Here is a 21644-nt window from a genome sequence, read left to right as displayed (position 1 = left end):
CAATTAAAGATATTCTCACTTCCTATCACTGAAAAGCTGAATTCTATTTATTCAACACTATTTTACTGACTACCCTATCACTCATGTGCACCCCTATCTGGTACACAATAGATACTCAATACTGACTGGATTTTGTCACTCCCCTGCTTAACACCCTAAGCTTCCCACAAACCCATGATGAAGTCCATGAAAGCACAACATCTGGTCCAGAGCTCGTGACCCAGCAGCCCTGCGGACCTTTCCAACTTCACCACCATCAGCTCCCACCCCCAACAGTGGGCTCTGGCTTGTTAATGTCTGCAAGGAAATCCACTGGGGCTATGATGGGGACTGCACTCCATCTCCATGAAGATGAGTTGGGAGTAATACCTTCCTAACAATGTTATCTACTAGTCCATGAACCTGGCTGGATGCCTCTCCATTTATTTAGGTCTTCTTTATTTCAACGATGTTTTCTGGGGGTTGGGGAGATAGCTCAGTCGGTAGAGTGTTTGCCTTGCAAGCACAAGGCCCTGGGTTCGATCCCCAGCACCCAAAAAAAAAAAAAAAAACTATGTTTTCCATTTTCAAAGTGTGAGCTTACAATTCTTTTGTTTATTCCGAAGCATTTTACTTTGCTTGCAGTTTTTGAGCATGACCTACTTGGTGACCTTTGTGCCTGCCTGGGATGCTTTTCCTAAAAGCTTACACGCGTGCACCGTAGCTCCCTGGAACAAGCCTTCCTGACCACCACGACCACCCCCACCACCCCCTGCTCCCCACCACGTTCCGCTTCACTCCCTTTCCCCGCTTCAGGGTCATCTGGAGCAACTTCCCCCACTTGTTTATGCGGATCCCTCTTAGCTCTCCTGGAGCAGAGATTCTGCCCTTCTTGTTCAGCACTTCAGACAGAACAGGAAACAGCAGGGGGCACACAACCAACAAACAGGAGAGCACAACGTTAACGCAAAGCAATTTTCTAGAGTCTGTACCAGCTTTTAAGTTTTAGAGAAAAAGATGTTATCAATGGCCTCTAAGAACTCACAAACACACACTTGAGACAAGGCAGGCTGGTGGACTCTCGTCTGCACAAGACCCCTGTGAGATGGAAAATAACACCCCCCCAATGCAAATTCAGTCCTTAAATTGGCAAGTACCATTATCCAAGCATGTTTTCTGTACTTTTACTGCATGTGTACATGCAAAGATATAATTACTGACATGATTTGAAAATGTGGGGCAATGACGCATTGTATCTATCCTCCTGCCCTCCCCCACTTTTTTTCTGGAACTGACCCACATTCCCAGCCCTTTTGATTTTTTATTTTGAGACAGGGTCTACCCTAAGTTGCTTAAGATCTCATTAAGTTGCTGAGGCTGGTCTTGAACTTGTGATCCTCCTGCCTCAGCCTCCCAAGTCGCTGCAATAACAGGTGTGTGCCAGTCCTCATACATTTCCACTTAACTTTGTTTCTGAGATTTATCTTTTGATCTGTGCTCATCTAGTCCACTGAATATAACTGAAACACATCTAAATTAAAATGCAGATATAGATTTATATCTAGATAGATATCTAGATATATAGCCCTAGCTGAGATAGATCAACTATGAAATAGATAGGTGGGCAGAGAGAACTGTCCCAGCTAGGTTCTTCCCACCTTTTCAGCCATCAAGGGAACTGCAACGGTACAACAGTGGCTCTGGCTCCAGTCAGTCACAGAGTAGGGTCCATCTTCAACCTGACTTGACATGACCCAGACTGCTCTATTAGCAGGGTGTACCAGGCTACACTCCCCCACCCAGATCCTGCAACTAAAGGCCTTGCTCTATTTCCCAGTATTTGCGATAAGCCTGTTCTGTTATACCACACTGGGCCAACAAGGTGGATGCAACACGGTATCTATCATTATAAACTGCATCTAAGAGCACCTCTTCACTATTTTTTGCCATACAAAAGGTTCTCAACTTTTTAATAGTTTTTAGAGATAATTCACAGACCATACAAATTACCCATTCAAGGTATACAATTCAATGGTTTTTAGTATATTCACAGAATCGGGCAGCCATCATCACAAGTATGAACAGATTTTAATTTTCAAACATTTTCATCAATCCCTAAAGAAACCCCACACCCTTTACAGCGACCCCCATTTCCTTTAGCCCTGCGGCAATCACTAATGGTGCTCCTAATTGCTCTGGATGTGCTCAAGCAGTCAGACTTCACTTAGAATGTTTTCAAGGTTCATCTGTGTTGTAGTATACATCACCGCTTTTTTATTCCTTCTAATTGCCAAAAATATTCATTGCACAAGATGTTTTACTTTTGTTTTGTTTATCCATTCATTAGCTGATAGGTATCTGGGTTTCCACTTTTCAGTCACTGTAAATAATCCTATGAACGTGTGTGTAGGTTTTTGTGGGGACAGGTTTTCATTTCTCTTAAATATAGACCTTCAAGTACCACTGCAGGGTCTTAAGGTAACTTCACTTTTGTTTTGTTTTGTTTTTTGGGTGCTGGGGATCGAACCCAGGGCCTTGTGCTTACAAGGCAAGCACTCTACCGTCTGAGCTATCTCGCCAGCCCCTTAAGGTAACTTCAATCTCTTGAGGAACTGCCAGATTTTTTTCCAAAGCCGCTACTATTTTGCATTTCCACTAGCAGTGTAAAAGTTTCAATTTCTCTACAATGTTACCAACACTCCTTATCTGTTTTTTATTATAATAACAATCCTACTGTACATGAGGTAGTTTCTCACTGCAATTTGATTTACATTTCCTTGATTTTTTTTTTTTTTTTTTAAGAAACTAGTGTTTATTTTCTGTAACCTTATTTTCATTTTGCTTAGTAAGTGTCTGCAGAATAGCTCAAGACCACTCCGTGGTTGTTCCTACCCAATCAGTAGCCTGAGCAGTGGGAGCTGCAGACCAGTCTTCGGTGGCTGACTGGGCACTCCAGTCTTCTGTAGGACACTGCTGGGATAGGCACAGAGGGTACCTGCACAACTTCAGACCAGTCTGCAACCTCAGGTTGAGTAGCAGTGAACTCAGGAGCTGGAGCAGTCCGTTCACCCTGAAATTCCTCCTTGGTCATAGCTTTTTCAGCAGCAGCCTGCTCTTCCTTTTCAATCTCTTCAGGATCTCTGCAGAAGCAGAGATCAGGCATGACCTCCCATGAGTGTTCATGGGAAATGGAACCCACTTAGGTGGCACCAATCTTGATGCACAGAACTTCTTGGGCCTGCATCCACATCATACCCTCAGAATGAGCTCCCTTACTGTTGCACAGAAGAGCAATGTCCACATAGTGCAGAGGAGAGTCTGTCACACAAAGCAATGGCAGGCAGACTGACATAAGATGCTTCTGTAAGAGGTTGGTGTTCAGCCCTGAAGACGTGGTTCCTGTAAGGCTGCCTGGACCTGGTTAGTGAAGGTTCCAGGAGTGAAGTGGCCAGCAATGGGAGTGGCTCCAGTGGCAGCAGCAAACTTCGGCACAGCCTGCTGGCCAGTATTCCTAGAGGATGTGACAAGGACATCAGCAGGGATTTCTATGACAACAATGGCACGAGCTGCCAGCAGAAGCTTCTCCCAGGTCCCCTTCAGATTTATGATGTAGATGCCATCACTTTTCCTTTTGTAGATATATTGTTCCATCTGGAAATCAAGATTGGTGCCACCTAAGTGGGTTCCTGCTGCAAGGGATTTGAGGACATCCTCTTCCTTCATTTGCAGGATGTCAAGGGCTCTGCACATTGTGACAGTTCCCTTAAGTTACAATGGGAATCAAGAACAAGGCCGTATGGACCCCTCCCTGGGTAGTGTGGAAGCATTGATAGTTCTTGACTTTAATGTATTTAAAGTTATCAACTGGACAGGGGTTGTGGCTCAGTGGTGGAGCACTTGCCTAGCACGTGTGAGGCACTGGATTCGATCCTCAGCACCACATAAAAATAAATAAAGTATTGTGTTTGTCTAAAAAAAAAAAAAAAAGTTATCAACCATTTCCATTCATGATTGTGTATGTGTGAATTATTTGGGAATCCTTTCCCAATACCATCATTATATTTCATAAAGATTTTTAAATTTTCTTCTACGAATTCTACAGTTTTTTACTTTCAGTCTCCCCTCTACTTGAAATTGGTTTGGAAAGTCTGGAACCAGCTCTCTAGTTTAATCCTGCTTTATTTGGGTGGCCAATTGCCCAACACATTTACTAAACTGCTCACTCTTTTCCTATAGATTTACAGTACCACATCTCATGTATGGCAAGTTCCCATGCATATGTAGATTTGCGTCTATTGTTTCTGCTTCATCACTGCCTTTCTCTCTCCCGCTACCCTCAAGTACCATGCAGCTTTAAATCTTGCCATCAACTGCAAGAAGTCTACCATTTTATTGTTATTCAAAACTGTCTTGGCTAGCTAGGCTTGTTGGTAGATGCCTGTTATTCCCAGCAAGTCTGGAGGCTGAGGCAGGAGGATCCCAAGTTCAAGGCCAGATTCAGCAACTTACTGAAACCCTGTCTCAAAATTTAAAACAATAACTAAAAAGGGCTAAGGGTATAGCTCAGTGGTAAAGTACTGCTGGATTCAATCTCCAGTACCAAAAAACAAAAACAGTTGTCTTAGCTATTCTCAGCTCTTCAATACCCCACATGAATTTTAAGTTCCAATTACAAGTTCCCAGAAATTCTTGCTAAGATTTAAGTGGGAATTAAAATAAATATACTAATTTGGGGAATATTTATAACATTGTCATTTCCTAAATTATGAATGTGGTATTTCTCTCCATTATTGGAGTCTACTTTTCTTTTTCAATAATTTTTAAAAATTTTCTCTGGTGGGGTAAGGAGGCTGGGCATGTAACTCAGTGGCACAGCGTATGCTCGGCAGGCCCAAAGCCCTGGGTTCAAACCCCAGCATCACACACAAAAAAAGTGAAAACTTTCTTGAAAGTTCCTATGTATCTTGTCGACAGATTCAAAGACATATTACCTCATCCACCTATCACTGATGATATCCTCTAGCAATTACATTTTCTATTGTTACTGAGTTCACACAAACACAAAATACTTTTATATACTGATCTTGATTCTTCTGCTGAGTGTTTTAAATTCTAAAGCCTGTTTGTGGCTTCCCTTGAATTTTCTATATAGATGATCATACCGTTTGCAAACAACAGTAGTTTTTTTTCTTCCTTTCCAACCTTTTATTAACTTTTTTTTTTTTTTTTTTAATTACTAGGACTAGAACCTTCAATGAAATAACAAATGGAAGTGGCAATAATAAGAATTCTTGCCTCAGTCCTGGTTTTACAGAAAGTTTTATAAAACTTCGCTGCTAAGTATGGTATTTGTTTTGTTTCTATTGGAAATTTCTTACCTTCTATTCCAAGTTCACAAATTTTTATTATAAATGCTATTTTAATGGACTGGGGTTGTGGCTTAGTGGTAGAGCACTTGCCTAGCACATGTGAGGCACTGGGTTAGATTCTCAGCACCACATAAAAAAATAAATAAAGATATCATGTCCATTCACAACTAAAATATATTTTTTAAAAATGTTATTTTAATTTAATCTTAATTTTGGTGCAGGGGATTGAACCCACAGCATTTTGCATGTTAAGTATATACTCCAGCAATGAGCTTACACTCCCTAGCCAAGTGCTATATTTTAATGGATACTGCTTCTGCAATTTTCTAAGCAATCAATTTTTATCCTTTAATCTCTTAAATCTTTTTCATGTTGACTAATATTTGCACTCTACATAAGTTTGATGTGCTCACTTTTTTTGTTGTGGCTGTTTTTTGCCCTGGCACTGGGGATTAAACCCACAGCCTCGTTCATGAAAAGCACATGCTCTACCACAGAGCTACAATCCCAGCCACTGTTCATGATATTTTAAAACTACACTAATGTTATGTTTGCTAAATTTTATTTTAAATTTTCATATCCATTCATAAGTGAGATAAGAAAATTATAGGCCACTACCATACCCTGTATTTATTCACTTTCTAGAACAATGTGAGTTACGTACTTCTATATCTTAAGAAATTTAGTAGACGTTAGCCAGAAAATCATCTGAGTCTGTCAAGATTTTGTTTAGTTCAGTATTTTGGTGGGGTCAACTTAACTTAATCACAGTTTTGTTTTTGTTTTTGTTTGTTTTTGTTTTGTTTGTTTGTTTTTTGTTTTGTTTGCAAGGCAACTGAGTCATATCCCCAGCACTTAATCATGTTTTTTAATGGCTATAAATCTGTTTTCCATTTCTACAGAATCAATTTTGACAAGATACAGTATTCTAACAAATTATCCATTTTACGTTGGCTTTTAGACTTTATGACACAGTATCATTTTGTGATTTGTTCAATTTTTAATGTATCTGTAGTTATGTTTTCTTCAGTACATGATTTTTGTGTTCACCTTCTCTTCTTATCTACAAACTTCAGAGCTTTGTCATATTCATATTTTCAAAGGACCAGTATTTGGTTTTGGAGCTTATATCTGGATCTCTTTTTTGTTTTCTAGTTTCAACAATTTCTATACTTTCCTGCCGTGCTAGGGCCTGAACCTGAGGCCTCAAACACATATACTAGTCAAACACTCTACCACTGAGCTACATCCCCCATTCTATACATTTTTTTATTTTTTCTCACCTGCTTTCTTTGGATTTACTCAGTTGAGTTTTTCTAACTCTGTCAATTGAAATCTCAACTCATGTCTTTTGAGTTTTCTTTGCTAACTAAGCATTTCATAATACAAACTGCACTGCATGCCCTTCCTGTAGCTGTATTCCTCTCAGCTCTTCTACCAATATAACCCAACAGCACACTGTTGCTTTTCTTCCAAAAACATACTTCAGATCCACCCACTTCGCTCATCTTGGACGACAGAGACTAACACCTGTCTCAGTCCTCTGCACCTCTGAGACCTCCATGTCCCAGTTCCCTCCCAATACCTCTGTACTAATGAGCTCCATGTCCAAAGTTAAGCACATCTGCTTTCCTGGCCACCCTGGCTCTTCCAATGTTCTCCATTTCAGTTCAATTCTCAGAAAACGCCCTAGACTTTAGCCTTAACATCTGTACCCAAGCCATTCTGAAAACCAACAAGTCTATTTCTTTAACACCTCCTTTCTGTCCCTTGTTTTTTCATTTCCTTCTGCAATTCATCACCTCTTTTGTGATTCTAAAAGTCTCAACTGGATCTCTCTACTACTTGTCAAATAATCCAGTCCCATGCTATTGTCAGAGTGATTTTTCCAAATGCAAATGTAATCATGATCCTGCCGAAATCTTTCAGAGCTCCAGATGACCACAAGATCAAGTCCATGTGTTTTAGAACGGCAGTCTACATGAGCTACGGCTTGTCTGCTTCTCAACATCTCTTATTCCACCTGCTTGCAATTCCCAGAACAAACTGGACAAAGTTGTAGCTTGAAGTTTTTAACTCCACTGGTCCTCTCAACTTTCATGAACTACATTCCTTTCACCCTCTCCCAAGACACAACGGTTCCCTCCTCTACAGAACTTTCCCAGGTCCCTCCCAGTAACCCCTTGGAGAGAAGTGACCATGTTCACTTTTAAGCACCCGCTACACCTGTAAAATTTCTTGCGCAAGCCTGAGGCTTCTGACTGCTGTTGCCTGTGTAAGTTTATATTCCCAACCAAGTTGTCAGCCTCAAGGGCGGATGCATCACCTCGTCTCTGAATATCAGTGTTTAGACATGAGACAGGCAACTGAGAAGGAAAGGCGGGGAAAGGTTATCCGTGAGTACTAAGTTAAATAAGCAAGTGACTATATGTGATAACAATGTATTGTATATTTCAAAAAACTAAAGGAAAAGATTTTGAAAGTTTTATCATAAACTGTGAATGTCTGAAGAGAAAGATTTATCCTGATTTAAACATTACACAAAGTATACATGTACTGAATCATATTGCCTCATTAATGTGCATAATTTTTATGTTTTTATGTACCAGTTAAAGAAGTAATTAAATTTTAAAAATAGGTAATTAGCCGGATGTGGTGGGGTACATCTGTAATCCCAGCAACTCTGGGCTGAGGCAGCCTCAGCACCTTAGTGAGTTCCTGTCTCAAAATTAAAAAAAAAGAAAAAGAAAAAGCTGGGGATAGAGATCCCTTGGTTAAATCCACAGTACCACAAAATATAATAATACTTTAAAATGAAAATAAAATAAATTAAAAATAGGTTATCAGAGCTTTGGGGGAAGAGCTCTTGCCTAACATGTGCAAGGCACTGGGCTTGAGACCTAATACTCCCCTTCAAAAACAAGGAAAGAAAAAAGTCTGATTTTTTTAAAAAGTGATTTTAAAAATATAGTCAGGTATGGTGGCATAGGCCTATAATCCCAGTGAATCAGGAGGCTGAGACAGGAGGATCACAAGTTCAAGGTCAGCCCCAGTAACTTAGGGAGGCCCTAAGCAACTTCGCAAGACCCTGTCACAAAACAAAAAAAAGTGCTGGGGCTGTGACTCAGTGGTTAAGTACCCCTGGGTTAAATTCCCAGTAATCTCCCCCATAAAAAAAGCAAGTTCATTAAATGAATGAATCAAGTAAGTCCAGGCTTAAAACAAACTTTTAAAAAAAATCTAGAAAAGATATTAATCAGATTAAAATTAACAGGATTGAGGAGCAAAAACACATCAACAGTGTTGATTCGATTTATTTAAAATAAAATATACCAAAACCTGAAAAATAATCCATTCACTACCTGAAGTTCCCAATATGAAACATTTAGGGAAATAAGAGAAAAAAAATACAGAATTAAAACTGGGGGTGTGGTTCAGTAGTGCACTTGTCAACATGTGGGAGACCTGATTCCACCCCCACCACCCTGAAAACAAATAAAAAAGTCACTTCCACGCCAGTCACAAAGGTACATGCCTGCAGACTAACCAAAGGGCCTAAGTCAGGGGAGGGACCTGCGCCCACGGTTTTGAGGTCAGTCTAAGCAACGTGGCAAGACCTCATCTCACCATTAAAAAGGGGTGAAGATCACTTCTAGAGAGAACCAACAGTCATCACAACCACGTCACATCAAAATCCAAACACTAAAGGTCTGGGGTTGTGGCTCAGTGGTAGAACGCTTGCCTAGCATGTGTGAAGCACTGAGTTCAATCCCCAGTACTACATAAAAATAAATAAAGGCACTGTGTCCATCTACAACTAACATTTTTTTTTAAAAGTTAAACACTGAGCTACATCAACATAAATATACCCAAGCTAGCTAATTTTTAATGCAGGGTAATTTCCAGAATAGGCCAACGGTAGTCATTAAACAGGTAAAGCCATTTTCCAATAAAACTATAAGTAGTCCAAATAGTTTACAAATTTAAAATCCCTTTCTGGGCTGGGGAGATAGCTCAGTCGGTAGAGTGCTTACCTTGCTAGCACAAGGCCCTGGGTTCGATCCCCAGCACCACACACACACACACAAAAAAAAACAAAATCCCTTTCTACCATTCACAGGCATTTTCAAACAAGAAATTAATAAAGGTTATATAAATTTATTTTCTCTGCAAATAGTTACAAGAAAGCTGCTATAAGCTTTGCAATAGTAAATGCTACTTAAAAGAAAGAAGAAAAAGTACTCTTCTGACCCTTTCCCTAAATTCATTCCAACTCCAATTAGAGTCCTGGAACTCACCAGAAAAGAGAGAAAAATGCTGAAAGCTGTGGAGCTGCCCCTGAATAGTCCAGAGATTCAAGGTTCACAAAACACAGCACAAAGGCAGTTCAACAAGCACAGAAAGGTGGGACTAAAGTTCACCAACACCTACCACTCAACGCCGATGGTTCATACCAGACGGGACTAAAGCCAGTGAAAACACTAAGACTGTCCAAAAGATACCCCAAGGAATCCACAGGTTACAGGAGGAACACAAGTCACGTACCAGGGGACAGGGGAGGACTGTGAACAACCTCTGGAAGCCACCCCGCCATACATATCAACAGAGTCAAACCTGGCACACTTTCACCCCTGCCTTGCTACTTCTAAGAACCCAGCCTATGAAACATCAACAGTTGAAAACAGATGCTTATCTTAAGAGCCTTTAAAGGAGGAAAAGTGGAAAGTGGACATTCAACACTAAGAGGGAACTGGTTAAATAAAGTATGATGACTCTGGAGGAGGAAAACAATGCAGCCTTTAAAAACACAGGACCTGCACTGGGGCTGTGGCTCAGTGGTGGAGCATTTGCCTAGCATGTGTGAAGCACTGGGTTCAATCCTCAGCTCCACATAAAAATAAACAAACAAAAAGAAAGCTACTGTGTCATCTACAACTAAACCAACCCCTACAGTACCTGAAGTAACATAACAGTTTTCTTTTGTCCCTTGCAAGACTGCAGGACCCCACTCTCCCTGGTCACCAAAGAGCAGCAGGGGCTCAAGTCCCTCAGATAAAATGGTGTAGTATTTGCATATAACTTAGCGATACACCTATAAATTTTAAAACATCTCTAGATTATTAATAATGCCTAATAGCCAGTGCTATGCAAACAGTAGTTATACTGTAATGTTTAAGGAATAGTAACATGGAAAAAAAAAAAAAGTCTGCATGTGTTCAGATTCTACAAGGAGTGAGGCTATTTTAGGTTTTTGAAGAATGTGTTCCAGAGCAAGCACCCACATGGAAAAAAAGGCAACATACTCTCAAACGTAAACACTGGTGGCTCTCTCACTGATGGGATTGCATGTACCTTCCTTCTTCCTTAAAAATTGTAATCATGGGGCTGGGACTGTGGCTCAGTGGTAGAGCACTTGCCTAGCATGCATGAGGCCCTGGGTTCGATCCTCAGCACCACATAAAAATAAAATAAAGGTATTGTGTCCACCCACAACTAAAAAAAAATATTTTTAAAAATTGTAATCATAAATCTACATTCCGTCCAAGTAATTTTTTCTTTTTGTGCTACTGGAGATCAAATCCAGGCATGCTTGGCAAACATGCTACCACTGAGATACAACCCTAGCCTCATTTCTAATAATCTCAACAATAAAATTTATAAATAAGACCATCATTAATTCTGCTGATCCTGTGAGCGTCAAAACAAATTTTAATTCCATTCATTTTCTTCATTAATAAAGACAATAAACAGGAAAAAAAACAGAATTTAAAGTCAGATGCAGTGGCACACACCTACAATCCCAGCTATTGGGGAGGGTGAAGGATTGAGCATACCAGGCCAGCCTGGGCAACTTGTAAGACCCTGTATCAAAATAAAAAATAAAAAATAAAAAATTTAGCCAGGTGAGGTGGTGCATACCTGTAATCAGGAGGCTGAGGCAGGAGAATCACAAGTTCAACGCCAGCCTCAGCAACTCAGTAAAGCCCTAAGCACTCAGTGAGACCCTGTCTCTAAATAAAATACAAAATGGGGCTGGGGATGTGGCTCAATGGTTGAGTTTCCCTGAGTTCAAGCCCCAGTACCCAAAATAATAATAATAATAATAATCAATAATTTAAAAGGGCTGGGGATGTAGCTCAGTGGCAAAGTGCCTCTGGGTTCAGTCCCCAGTACCCTAAATAATAAATAGGCTGGGAACATAGCTAAGAGTGCCATGAAAATAAATAGATAAATAAACAGAACTTAAAAGAATGATTTCTTTAATCACCCTAGAAAATAGAAAGCAAGACAGTCTTCCAACCTGTTCTGTTACCAAGGTAATCCTTAATTCACAGCAATCTGCATTTAGAGGACTTAGAGTGAACTGTACTTTGAGTACTCTGTGAGAAATCCAAGCACAAAAAGAAGGAGCATTCGGAGGCAGCTTCTCCAGACCAGGAGGCGCTGCAGGTTCCAGGGACAGGAGGCGCACTGTTCTCCGGACAGACATGGGCTCCTCCACTGGAGCAAAGGAGACAAGGAGAGAAAGGTGGTCGTGCACCAGAAGGTGCCCAGGATGGGAGGTGTCCTGCAAGGCAGGGAGAAGAGTTCCAGACAAAGGCTACACAGGGAACAACCGCTAAGAATACAAGATTCCTGCACCTCTCCGTTCCTTAAAAGTACTCAGTTGGGGTACAGCACTAGCTTAGCATATAAATGCAAAGCCCTGGATTCAATCCCCACTACTGTAAAACACACAAATAGATATAAACGAAAATAATGAAATAAAATACAAAGTACTCAGGGGAAACTGAGCTCTGTATCTGGCAAGACCCTGGTAACCTCCAAAACTAATAGACTCTGGCAGGAAAGAATTCAGTGATGAAAAGGTAAGAACAAGCCTGGGAAACTGAGGCAACAGCTAAACTCCATTAGTTCAGGTGAAAGGGTGGGGGTTTGAGGGGCTAATTTTTTAAGTAAGGAGACAAACACAGTTGTGTAGAGGAAAGAGAAGCACAAGAGGGGGGCCCCAAGCCACCGGTGGAGAGAATGTCTGCAACCTGCTTGAACACTCCATAGAGAGAAGCACCTCACATTCCTGACACAGGCACAGGAGGCCTCTCAGCTTCCCTTCCTCTCTCCCAAACCCAAGCACTTTCCAGTGGATCACATGGTTACTTGTCAAAGTAACTGAACTAGCTTTATTCTAGTTTTAAACTAAAACCCCTGGAGAGGGATTCTACACTCCCAGACAATATTCCTAGTTTCATATTTTACCTATTTGTTTTCATTTAAGACACATTAAACCACTACCTGTGACCCAGACCAAAAAGTTCACTTCAAATGAAAAACAAAACCACCATTCAACCTCAACAAGACTTCCTAGCTCAGGTTGAATGGGAGATTACTTAAAGTTCTCCTATAATCATACCTGAGAGAAGCTGGGAGTTGGGGGCGGGGAGGAGGCCACAGGGAGAAGGCAGGTGAGAGGCAAGTCTGCTGTATAAGCCCATCAAGAAACACACTGGTCTTGTGCTGAGAACAGCAAGAAGTCACTTTGATGTGGGAGAAGGGCTCATTTTCATACAAAAAATAAGGCGGGGAGGGTGTTAACAGCTCAGTAGGGCACTTGCCTAGCACACAGGTGGACCTGGATTTGATTACCAGCACTACATACACACACACACACACAAATTTATATTTCTCAAATATCCTATGATATCTGAGACATCTGAAGGACCTCAAGGCCAAGGGTTACAAACTCTGAGCTTAACAAAGAGTAATGGATGTAACAGCAGATCATCCAAGTTGTAGCCGACATGAGGGCACTTCTTGGCATCAAAGAAAGCATGTGCCAGCCCAAGGCAGTAGTGACCCTCCTCCCTTCCTATCACAAAACAGGAAGTGCAGACAGAACAGACCTTCAAAGGGACGAGTGGGAAGCAAAGACCAAGAACACTCTAAGGTCTCCATTACCTCTGACATGCCAAGCCCAAAGCCTGCGCTGCAGTTCTTGGCCACCCTGCAGAGCACCTGACACCCAGGCCAGTACTCACCTGGACCTTCCCTCCTCCTCATTCTTCAAAAGCTGGTGTTCCGGCTAGGACTTCTATTCAAGGGCGACATGCTCACTCATATGTCCCACACTCAATCATGCCTATGCTAGGTCTCCTAACTTGCAGATTCAACATCCTGCTTTGGGAACTCTACTTAGATGACCCACAGGTCACTGAACCAACAAGATCAAAACACACAAGTAGATAACAGTTTCCTGCTCCTCCTGAAAGAGAGCCATCTACCAGTACCCCTGCCAGTCATTCTTGATTCACACTCTCCCACAACCAAACAGTTCAAATCTAGGGGCTTCCACCTCTTAAATGACTCTTGAAAGCAGCTCTCCATCCCACTGATGGTGCTTTCCTCAGTCAAACTTAACTCCAAATGCATCCTGCTCATGTCTCTCCTCTCCATGTTGCTGTCTGGGCACTCCTCCCACCTCAGACAGTCCCAACACCAAGAAGATGCTTGACAACACTGGCATTATTGCCTACTTTCATGGAGAGAGGCACTGTTCTAGAGTTTTGCACATATTCTATAGGATTCTTAAATCATATGCATTTTAGAGATGAGGAAATGAAGGCATCAGGGGTTTGCTCATTTGTTCAATGTCACCTAGTAAGTGAACCTGGATTAAAATCCACTTGGCCCCTAGAGTTCATGCTTTAACCATGAAGTTCTACCACTGCCTAATAAAAACAACAGGTTTGAATGAAGAGTCAACCTGATCCAATGGCATGAAGACTAAAAGCAGTCACACAATTTTGAAATCAAGATATCAATAATAATGTAAACAAACCCCTTTCATTAGAATGACAGAGGCAGAAAACAGATTACCAAGGGCTAAGGAGACAGAAAATAGCATTCCTAATAACTACCACTTAAAATATGCCACATACCAGACACCATTCCAAGTGCTTTACATACAATTTTTTTAATCTTCCCAACATTGCTAGGTAGACATTACTATCCTCATTTTACTGAACAGAAAACTGAATCAAAAGAGGTTGAGTAATTTGTACAAGGTCACACTACAAATAAACAGCAGAGATGGATTCTGACTTGCCATCCAACCACAAAAACTGTGCCACCAATCACAACACCAGTGTTGTTAAGAGTTTCAAGTCAAATGCCCAACTGAAAAACAAACCAATTTCACATGTCATGGACACACACAGTATACTGTAGCCACTGACTTCAATAAAAGTGCAATTAAATAAACTGTTTTTGAATTCTGAAATGTTCCATCAAGGTGTCTCCTACCTCATCAGAGCATAAAGCAAAGACGACCAGAACTCTCTTCTGCCAATGGTTTCTTGTGTTTTACTCAGATACAACTTGTAAACTCATGATAATTCAAATGATCAATGGAGAAATTATAACAAGGCATAAAGCTAAAACTTTGGGGCTAAATGTGCAGCTTACACAACAGTAGTCTCATAAAGACAAAATGAAAGGACATAGGCTGATACAGTAACAATCTACAATTGCTTATTTTCAAATTTTAAATTTTAGCTGGATTTTTACTCACAATTAATATTCTTATTATTCCATTTTCAAATACATAACATTAAACTATGGCAATTTCCAACATGCCCTTCTCTTTTTAAAAAACTAAATTCACCACAGTTTCAAGACTAAAAAATAATTTGTTTGTTTGTTTTTAACTAGATGACCATTGTAAACAAAATTACAAGTACTCCTGTTAAAATTTAATGTTCTGGGGCTTAACTAATGGATATTGGAGAAAATAAGTCATGGGTTGAGGTTGTGGCTCAGTGGTAGAGCACTTGCATGTGTGAGGCATTGGGTTCCATCCTCAGCACCGCATGTAAATAAAGAAATAAATGTCCATCAATGAATAAAAAATATATAAAAAAAAAGAAATCCTTCAAAAAAAAAAAGAAAGAAAAGAAGTCATGAGAGATACTGAGATTAGACGAACGCTCCAGACTCAATATAAAATCTTGTAACATTAAAACTCAGTGCAAATATCAGGAAATGCTTTGAAAACAGTACTCATAGCCAAAGAGCACAAAAGCCCAGTGGGTAAATAACCATACTTCACAGACTGCCATGTGGCTCCAGGATTACAGTGAGGTACAAATTACACACACACACAGAGGGCTACAGATCTTTGTAAAGCTTGATTTCGATCTGGGAAAGACAACTTAAGGATTTCCAAGTTTGTCCAAATAAACCCTACAGAATATCCAGTTTGCTAAGAACTTTCTTAATTTCAACTTTTTCAATTTAACTGAAATATCAAGGGTTTAAAGAACAAATGTTAAATCCTCTCTTATAGGTAAGCATGTAAATACTGAAAACATTCCACAAACCACCACTCCTGCAGTATGTAATACAGTGAACCCCCGCAGGACCACTTTTTCAGATGCTTGAAATGATGAAGAGCTAGAACAAGGAGTGGAGAAGGAAGGAGAGTCAAAAAGCAGCGTGAAACAGTGAAAGCGGTGCATTACTGAGCATGTTCAAAGGCTGCGACTGAAGCCAGTGAGATCCTGAGATCAATCGTCCCAAAGAAACACCGCGGTAGTCTGTTTGAATGACTTCAAAAGTTCTTCAACAACACCGGGTAAGACAAATAGCCTCTCTGTGAAGTGGACAAGACATCATTAAAAACACTCAGGAACCGGGGGCAGTGGCACGCATCTTTAATCCCAGCAGCATGGGAGGCTGAGGTAGGAGGATCCCAAGTTCAAAGTCAGTCTTAGCAATTAAGTAAGGCCCTCAGCAACTTGGTGAGACTGTCTCAAAATAAAAATAAAAAGGGCTGGATGTGGCTCAGTGGTTAAGTGCCCCCCACCTCCCTCCTCCCAAAAAAAAAAAAAGAAAGAAAGAAAGAAAGAAAGAAAAGAAAAAGAAAAACTCAGAAGACAACTAAAGAACTTGTTTGTCATCTGGCCATAGCTGCTGAGACCATACTAGACCCCTGCTCCTGCAAACCACTTCGGAGCACTGAAACAACTCACAGACACCAAATTTAATTTCCCAATGGTTAATACTAGACAGGAACAACAATCAGCATCTCTTTCACTGTCCTTAAAATAAGCTAAGCACTGTTTTTTGCCACAGACTTCCTACTAGAATAAGAAAGATTCACAGAATAAAACAATTCTTTAGAACCAAGAAATCAACCTGAAACCAGCTGGGTAGTTAGCATTTGCTTTTGCCTCTAACATTTAACCCTAACCAGCTGCCTGTCAACACTTTGAGGGACCTATTGCCCAACTACCCAGTCTGGATGCTCTATCACCAACTAACCTTGGCTTTTCCATTTTCCCAGCTAATTCTCAATGAACCAAATCCTCCTGATCTTCCTAGGTCCACTTCAAAGGTCACTTCTATGAAGCTTTTTCTGAAGTTAACCCTAACAAAATCCCTAACAGCAGTTACAGCCCTATGGTAATTCAGTTCTGCTACGTTTTAGTTCATTGCTTCCTTGCAGGTAGAAACTATATTTACATCCCACTCGCTCCTCCACAGAGCACCTGCGGCTAGAGTCCAAAATAATCAGCATTTGGTGACCTTAGTACCTCGATGCCAGCCCTGATTCCAGGCCACAGAAATTCTACCAGCACCTTCACTATAACCTCAGCACACCATCTCCTCACTCCTGGGAGTAAGTCTTAGGTATGCAATACACTACTTCTTTCCAGAATCCTTAGACGAGCAAGTAGAAAGTGCCCTTGCCTGCCAAGCACTGACGGTGCATTCATCTACGAACGGCATTCAGAGCCCAGAACCCGAGCTGACCAAAAGGGGACACTACAGGTGCAAGTGGCATTCAGAGCCCGGAACCCGAGCTGACCAACAGGGGACACTACAGGTGCAAATCAACGCCTCGAGGAGTCTCGTCGGCCCGGGGGATTCTCTTCCCACTCCCTCCCAGGCCGAGCCCCAGGCTCCGCAGGCAGGCTCCGGGGCGGCTTCCCACTCGTCGCCGGCGAGGGCTGTCATCTGCTAGAGAGGATCCGCTCCAACCAAGGGCCTTGGCGGCTGCCAGGGCGGCTGGAGCAGCACCGCAGGCTGGCCTTGCTCCCGAGGGGGCCCGTCCAGGAAGCGCGGCTGGCTGCCTCCCCGACCGACGCGCAGGAGCGGAGACGCGAGGCCACACACACCGAGCCCGCCCCTCCTGCCCGCCGGGTCCAGCCCGCACACCGAGCACCGCCAGCACCGGAGCCAGGCCCGCCAGCGCCCGGGGCCCGGTCCCCGCTCCCGCCCCGGCTCGACCCGCCCGGCCTCCCGCCTCCGGGTTCAGCCGAGTTCGCCCTCTCCGGCTCCCGGCCTCGCTCCGGGTCCTCCTCGTCTCCCTCTCCTGCCTCCCGGTCTTCCTCCCGATCCTCCCTTCTCCCCAGCCTCCCTCCCGGCCCTCCCGGCTCACCCTCCCGCAGGCCGGCGGCTGGGCGGGCGCCCCGGCCGCGCGGGGCTCACAGGCGGCAGCGCGCGGCGGGCCCGCGGTCTCCCGGCACCATTCTCCCCGCCGCGCCGCGCCGCGAGGACCAGAGCCCAGCCGGCTCCCGCCGCCGCAGTCGGCTCCTCACGGGCTCCGGCCGCCGCGGTTTCCGGGTGAAAAACACCCACGCCACTGCCAGCGCTGCGTGACCCCCGACGCCGGCGTGGACGGCGGCGCGGCCGGGACAAGCTTCCTCCAATCGTAGGCCGGAGTCCCGCCTCCCGGCAGGGCGTGCCGGTGAAGGCCTGCGTGGCGAAAGCTCGTGGATCCGCGCGAGGGCGTGGTGCGCGTGCGCGGTACGTCGGCGTGCTGTGCGCAAAGGTGTGCGCGCCGCACGTAGCGGCTGGGTTCCTGCGAGCCTTGGAGTGTGCGATGCGTGACGGTGGGGAGGACAGACAGGGCGTGCGCGCCGGCGCGCTGGTGACCGCGGTGGGTGCGGGCTCCAGCGTGCGGCGTGTCTCTGCTTGCGGGTTGATCTCTGCCCGTGGAGGGATGATTGGGGGCCGGGTGCAGTCAGTGAGAGCCGCCCACGCGCGAAGCCTGCACGGGGTTCCCGGCACCGCTACAAAAAGATGGGCGGGGGTATAATTCTGTGCAGTTAGTTTGTAACGTGATCGGGATTCTCCAGCACACCCAGATACACACGTCCTGCGCGAGAATGCAGCGCCTGAGCATGGACCCAAATGCAGCACCGTTGTAGTCATTGAAAATCGGGGAAATAAAAGGTGCCCGTGAGTAACAAGTAAGAACAGACTTGGTCTGTGCACGTATAATCGAGCAGAAAAGGGCAGTGAAAATCCTTGAATAAAGTGCATGCGCCAAGGAGTGGATCTCAGGATGTAACACTGGAGGAGAGCAAATCACAAGGTGATACGGTGCAGCGGGATCCCCGTTCCTGAGGTTCTACACTGTGCAGCATCGTTTAGAGATGCCTACAGAACGGGCAGAATCAGCAAAAAGCATAAGCATAAGATGCACAGACTTCGTGTTAGGTGTTAAGGGGATGAGCTGGGGTGGAGGGTGTCCTTAGAAAGGTGATGGGTATGAGGGTACTTACTGAGTTGTTACCGTTTTATGCATGGCACTTGGCATTTACTAAATATTTAACAAAAACAAAACATTACTCTTTACCATTGAACTAGAAAGTTGCAGGGTGTGTGGAAGACGGTATCTCATGCTAATTATTACCTCATGTACATGTATGACTGCATGATGGATGTGATCTTACAAAGTGTACAATCAGAAAAATGAAGTTATACTCCATGTAGGTATGATTTACCAAAAAGCATAAATGCATTCTACTGTCATGTATAACTAATTAGAACAAATTAAAAATTTCTAAAAATAAAAAAGGCAGCTATGTACAAAAAAAGGCAGTACTAAGTTTCTAAGTATCTTTTTTTTAAATGTCTTTTTAGCCGGAGGTGGTAGCACACACCTGTAATCCCAGCAGCTCAGGAGATTGAGGCAAGAGGATTGAGTTTAAACCAGCCTTAGCAATGTTGAGATGCCACGCAACTCAGTGAGACCCTGTCTCTAAATAAAATACAAAATAGGGCTGGGGTGTGGCTCAATGGTTAAGTGCCCCTGAGTTCAATCCCCAGTACCAAAAAAAAAAAAAAAAAAAAAAAAAAAAAAAAAACTTTTTGGTTGTCAATGGACCTCTATTTTATTTATATGGGTGCTGAGACTCAGGCCCAGTGCCTCACCCATGCTAGGCAAGTGCTCTGTTACTGAGCCACAACCGCAGCCCATCTTTTTTTTTTTTTTTAATTTCTTAATTTTTCATTCCTGGTACCACTTCCACAACTCACAGTCATACGCGTGAGGTAATGAAAAGACGACTACAAGAGGTGGAGACCCTGGGGATGCACGTCTAAGCGGCACTATGTTGCAGGATTAGCTGCGCCTTTCACAAGCTGAGCTGTCAGGCTGAACAAGACGGGTTTCCTGTTTGAGCTGCAGTGACTGTCCTGACTGGGTCCTGGTTCCTTTGGTGTCAGTTTCACGTCTGGGATGACTATCTCAAAGCAGCCTGCAGATTCCCTGCTCCCCAGTAACAACCGCAGCAAACCTGCCACCAGACCCATGCCCAGCACTCGGCCTCCCGGAGCTCTTCCTCCCAGACTGCCCACCCTCGTGGGTCCACGATCTGGTCACTGTGGTCCACCACCATTCCCAGGATCATTACAGCCCCCACCACCATGGTCGGCACTGCCAGAATCATCCTCTGGTTGGTCTCGTACCTCCACCACACAACTGCGTCTACTGCCTTGTTTTCTCCTCCTGATCCACCACCACTAACGTCTCCCCTGCTGCCATACCCGGGACCACCACCAAAGACTCCTCCACCAGAGTGTCCTCCATGACCTGTGAATTTTCCTCCGTGACTCAGAAGGTGCCAGGTCCACCTTCGCGAGCTCCTGTGATCCAGAGGACTGCATCGCTGCAGGGTTCTGCCCGTTAGCAGTGTGGTATTTCTGGACTGATCAGCTGGATCACGGCCGCTGAACGCTGCAAAAGCAAGTCCTCTCTTTCCACTGTCCCTGTCTTCCAAGACTTCTGTGGTTTCAGTCTTGCCTGCTTTCCAGAATGGTCTCTCAAACTATATTCTTCTGCATCTTCTTTAATATTACCAAAAGAATTTTCACTGACAGATGGGCACCAGGCTTTCCAGAATCATCTCTGAAACAGCTCTCTGGTCCTGCTGCACGCCCTTCGACCTTGCGTGGCCGCGCACACCTTGCCACCTCCACCTCTTCAAAGCCCCGGGAATGTTTTGTTTGCAGTCAGTTGTTACCACGGAATCTACCAGTGTGTCCCGTTTCTCAAGATGTTCGCTAGGAGTGGGGACCTGGCTCACTGGTAGAGCACTGGTCTAGCATGCGCAAGTCCCCAGGTTCAAGGACAGCCCTGAAAGGAAAGTGTCCTCAGCACTGTTGTGTGGTTTCAACGCGCAGACCCCCAGCACACAGCCTCTGCCACTGCTGTGGACCCTCCTCCCCACCTGCAGCAGCTACGGCTGGAGGCAGTGGGGGAGCGGAGCGGGGTAGATCGGAGGTGGTGGGAGGCAAGTCCTTCAGAGTGGTGAAGGGGAACGTTGTAGGCCCCAAGCACACATCCTGTGGCAAGGATACCACCCCAAGTTTTCACCTAGCTTTCAAGAGACGCTGCTCAACTTTGGGCAGAAAGTAATTCAAACAACGGTGAAAGCTCTGTCCTTGAGATGGCACCCTTGGAGAGAGGAAAGCAGCCCAGTGTGGACGCAGACTGGACCAGTACCAAAAAATAAAACAGGGCAGAATGATGATGGAAGGTGGGAAACCGTGGCAGTACAGGTACTCGGTGGCAGAGAGGCCTCCTTTACCTCACCCCAGGCTTCCCTCTGCTGGACCTTTACTAACATGGGTCCTGGGAACCAGAGACCCAGGACAGCCTCCCTGTACTCAGTACCAGGAGAGGGAAATAGGGGGCCACCCCACAGCCTCCATTGGCTGCTGCTGCTTTTGTGGGGTGGTTCATGCAGAAGCCCCCAGATTACCTAAATGGCCAACAGGAAGGTTCATGTGCCTACACAGGGAGGGGCAGCTTAGCAGGATGAGGTCTCAGGTCCACCTTCCAGCATGCACCCTCAAAAGAGATAGAAAGAACTCAGCAAGAAATAGTGAAGCTGGGTGTGTGCAGCAGGCACCAGCCAGCCACCGAGGAGGCCGAGGCAGGAGGATCACAGGCTCCAGGACAAGACCAGGGCAAACAAAAGGGCTGTGGATATAGGTGGTGGAGGT

The 21644-nt window shown here is 44.1% G+C and overlaps 1 protein-coding gene and 1 pseudogene across 1 annotated transcript in view; both read right to left on the bottom strand.

Annotated features, from left to right (window-relative positions):
* Tmem248 (transmembrane protein 248) overlaps window positions 1-18024 on the bottom strand; it is a 30002-nt gene extending 11978 nt beyond the window's left edge. The window contains exon 1 of the mRNA XM_047533642.1: window positions 17788-18024. The gene's annotated coding sequence lies outside the window, so the exon portion shown is untranslated. The remainder of the gene's footprint in view (window positions 1-17787) is intronic.
* Window positions 2470-3895, bottom strand: LOC124970354 (40S ribosomal protein SA-like; annotated as a pseudogene).
* Window positions 18025-21644: the final 3620 nt, after the last annotated feature.

Source organism: Sciurus carolinensis, chromosome 18 (genome assembly GCF_902686445.1).
Source record: "Sciurus carolinensis chromosome 18, mSciCar1.2, whole genome shotgun sequence".
NCBI lineage: Eukaryota > Metazoa > Chordata > Mammalia > Rodentia > Sciuridae > Sciurus > Sciurus carolinensis.
This window is presented reverse-complemented; position numbering and strand designations above follow the sequence as displayed.